Below are 4,548 nucleotides of genomic sequence, written 5' to 3'. Positions count from 1 at the left end.
AAGCTATGTCTTGGGCAAGGAACCAACCCAGCCCTGGTGGCTGGGTCTAAGCCACTTGCCAGGCTAGGAGGAAATGCCAGTGTGGTAACTGGGCTGCTGTTCTGAGGTCCGTTTGGTGCACAGCTGCCAAGAGTTAAAAGGCGGGGAGGCGTTTAAGCATAGAGATCTGGGCAAGCATCACAAGACAGCGAGGGAAGAGGCAACACCCACGTCTCTCCCTCCGAATCCATTGCATGTGGTGCAGGGACACTTCAAATGCTTCATGCAGATTGAGGCTCCACACAAAAAAACAAAAAACTGGAGCAGCCTCAGAAACTCCCAAAGGTGTGATTGTTTCTTAGCCAAATAGCATCTTTCCCTATGAGCAGCAAGAGGTGCTTGGGCAGGGAAAACTTCTTATGTGTATCTAACTAGGTCAATTAGGATTCCTAGTGCCCCTGCCCAGTCATTGCTACAGACTTCAGTACCGTAACTGCATTTATTCCTTGCCCTCATGGCGGGGCCAGGTTGTATAGGGATATCCCCCATTTTGTAGGGTGCAGACTGCAGCATTAATATTGGCCGTATATTATGAGATAAAGATCTAAACAGATGGATTCATGAACTCCACCCTAAATGAAAAGGGGACATTTGTGCCACGTGTAATTTACAGGGTGTCTTTTAAAAGAGGCCCTGTGAAACATATGTACTCTGTATCCATGGGGCCTCTTTTAAAGGACTCACCCTGTATATACTACTCTTCAAAGGCAATATTAGGTCTGCTCGACAAATTGGCAACTGAGGTGGAAGGATGGTCTATCTGCAGGTATGGCCCTCTAGATAGTGCTGGCCTGCATCTCCCACCATCTCTCGACATTGTAAGGCTGGGGCTGATGAGGGTTGTGTGTCCCACAACATCTGGAGAAGTCCCCATCCTGGCATTAGAAAACCTGTATAGGAGGGGAGGTTAACCTTGTATACCAGAGACCTAATCATGATTTGTGCACCTGGCTCTCAGGTTTTGAAGGACCACATGCTAACAAGCCCATAAACACAAAAGGATTTTGTGTGAATTATACTGCTCCCTGCTGGCTTGGTTACTTAGTGCAAAATGCCTTGGTGGCTTTATATAGTGTGCATATTCACTACATCTCCTAGCACGTGGATGGGCCACGTCAATAGACTGTAATGTGCCAATTCGACTGTTTTGTTTATTTTGGGAGGTGGATGAGCAGAGGTTTTTGAGAGCACAGAGTAGAGCACTGGACTTACTGTGAAGTTCCTTTTCTCCAGTGAATGGAGGGTGTCTTCCTCCAATGGGGCGCTGCTCCCACTTGCTCCAATAGGCAGGGCTGTGCAAATTGGACTTGACTTCAACCATCCTGTGGGGCACAGAGGCATCCCCAGTTTTGGGATGTAACAGAAACAAGCAATGACCTTGGAAATCCCCAAACTCTCTCCGCTAGCAACCTTGAACAGCAGAAGTAACAGACAAGAGAATAGACAGAGAACAGGTTCCCAGATCCAAATAGCATAGGTCTGAAACTCTGAGAGCTGGAGACACCCCCTTGCCTCAAGTCTTCCTGGTAGCAATAAATGAAACCTTCAGGTTAAGCAGGGTACTCATCTATTTGCTGTAAAAAAGGAACTTAGAATGTTGAACTTACATTTCCCTACAGTGGAGGAGGATATCCTCATATGGTATGTTTTAAACCTGTATCCATCCTTCTTTGAAACTATCTCCCAAGGTGAGCTACATGACTGAAGCAAAGGCACTCAGCTCATCGCAATACATAACACCAATGCTGATGGCTTCCCTGTAAATGTCTAGTAGTGGATTATTGCTAGTGAACGCAGCCGAGGTAGCAGCGTTCCTGGTGAACTCCCCCCCCCCCCAACACAGCAGAAGCAGGTGCTTTTTAAAACAGATAAATGCAGACTCTGATCCACCTCAGCAGTGTAGATCTAGAAACTTTCTTCCCCACAAAGAGTGTCCTTCTAAAGAGTTGAAAGCACATCTATACTACTATCTTAGTGGCCTGGCTCAGAGGTTGTCAATTTGTTTGGACTAGTGGGCATTTTGATTTTTGAAAAGGCTCAGTGGGTGCCAGTGACACCCCACCGTGGGGTGGGTGCCTTGGCATAATATAGAGTACAGTCATAGCTGTTTCCTTCCACACCCATTCCAGACACCCTAATTTGTGCTGTGGGAAGCCACCTCTGTCCTGCTGGTTCTGATTGTGGAGATCACACAATATTATTTATTAAGGAAATATGGACTCTTGAGGGAGGAAATGGTCTGTAATTTTACTAGCATCATAATAAAACCTTAACTGGTGAATTGTATCCCATAATTATGAATTTGGGCAAGAAACAAGGCACATCAGTGAGAAAATGGACAAGAGTTGACCATGTTACAGATACTAAAAATTAAAAGACATTTCAACAATAATTTCAATATATCTATTTTTAATGGTTGACACCTGTTTCTTGCCTGTCAGAAGGTCATGCCACTGCTTCAGTTTTGCAAGATCCTATAAATGTGCTAGGTGTTTTGTTTTTGGATGAAGTTTTCAGCTGAAGGCAGAAGCTAGACTACCTTTCTGGAGACCATGCTGTCAAGGAGGACATTGTGAGGGGCCCCTCTTATTATTTTGAACTATTCCAGAAGTAGACCTATGGTTGTCCATCCCCATTCCCACATCCTTCCTCCTAATCCTCAGCCCCCCCTTACCCCTATCACTCCTAATCCTGGATCTCCCTTCCTTTCATAATTCTCCTAGCTCCCAACCATAAAGTACAGCACACAAGGAAGAACAACCATTTTTGCTCTCAGCAGATAGAGAAAAGTTTGCATAAAGCTTCTTAGCTTATTTTTTTCTGCAGTACTGTCAGGATATAAAAATTGCCACCCAAGGGTTGACAAAATGTGCATATATTGATAAATAATGTAAGGCATGTGCATGCTTAAGAAAAATATCAACTACGTAGTCGAGTTGTGCATGTTGTAGCAAATGCATGTGAGTTGAAGGTTGCTTTATTAAACAGTGGAATTCTACATACATTTACCCAAAAGTAAATTTCACTATCTTCAGTGGGGCTTACGCTCAAGAAACAGATTGCATCTTTGGACGTCTTAACAGTATATAATGGCTTCTATTTAGCTCTGAGTTAAATATGTACTTTTCTCAGTATCATATATGCAATCTGAGGTGGGGAAGAGGCAGCATGAACTTCACGGGCCATAACCTGGTTTCCATAATTAAGAGATAATTTGCACAGTATGGAAATTAGATTGCCTTGATCCCTACCTGACAGGGGAAAAGGGGATGGTAGTGGGGCTGCACCTAAGGGTCTGACGCTACTTGACCTCCACTTACCTCTTCCTTGCCTGGATGCTCCATAATCCCCAGACAGGGTGGCTGTGATGACAGCCCTGCTCTGCTGAGGGACACCATCCTTCAGGCATCTCTCCCTGGGCTTGGCCTTGAGACAGCTGCACTGCTGAAAAACTTTGTTCCCTGGGCTCTAGTTTCCATGTAGGTTCCTGCTTGCCCCTTTTGGAGGGTTCCTGTAAAACGTCTACTGAGAATGCCAGGATGGAAAACGTAATAGCGGCAGTAGTTTGTGGTCTGTTTAAATGGACTCAGCAACTTTTTAAAACCACCTTTCTTTCCACCCTACCTCTCCAAATGGGAAATGGAGGAGGAAGAGAACAGAAATAGAAAATTTTAAAACTTCAGAGGGGCTCTCCCTTGGAGCTAGGCTGGGCTAGAACTAGAGAAGGCTCTCACGTGCTAGCAGCTGTTAAGTCTGATTTTCATGGGGTGAGTAGAAGCAGCAACTCTTTCAGATATATCCCATCCCCTCCACTGTAATGACTGTGTTCCTAAATGCTGAACACTCCATTTTTTTTATACAAGACAGCAAGGATCTCTCCTTGAGCTTTAGAGAATAGTGTGCAGATAGGCAAGTAGCCCATGGAGCAGAAGGCTCAGAAAGCAGTTAGGTGGGTCTTTCAAATAGTAAGAGAAAAGCTTCCAAGTCCAGCACATCACAAAGCTATACACAACTCTTCCCCAAAGTAATCTTCACTTAACCATACCTAAAATCTCTATTTCCTCTTTGCCAACCCTGGCTGTTGCCGGATTCTTAGAAGAGCTGAACTTTGGAAGCTGAATTACAACAAACAGAGTACATGAATATATATTTTCATTTATTCAGTTTCAGGTCATACGGTGGTATATGGAAATCTGGTTTGAAAATACACAAAGTAAAAGACAACAACCAAGTTAAGTTACCACCACAGGATCATAGGAAGTTGTTTTATACAGAATCAAGACCACTGATCCACCTAACTCAGTACTGTCTATACTGATTGGCAGGGTCTGAGACTGTGTACGTTCCCAGGCCCCTACCTAGAGATGTCGGGGATTGAATCTGAAATCTCCTAAATGCAAAGCAGATGCTCTGCCACTGAGCTGTGGCCTCTCCCCCCCCCCCAATGTGTTGTACTGCCATCCAATAGATACAAAACAATTTGCAAAAAAAAAAAAAAAGAATGCCGGG

Source organism: Podarcis gaigeae, assembly GCF_964106915.1.
Source record: "Podarcis gaigeae genome assembly, chromosome: 13".
Lineage (NCBI taxonomy): Eukaryota > Metazoa > Chordata > Lepidosauria > Squamata > Lacertidae > Podarcis > Podarcis gaigeae.
Note: the sequence above shows the minus strand (reverse complement) of the source record.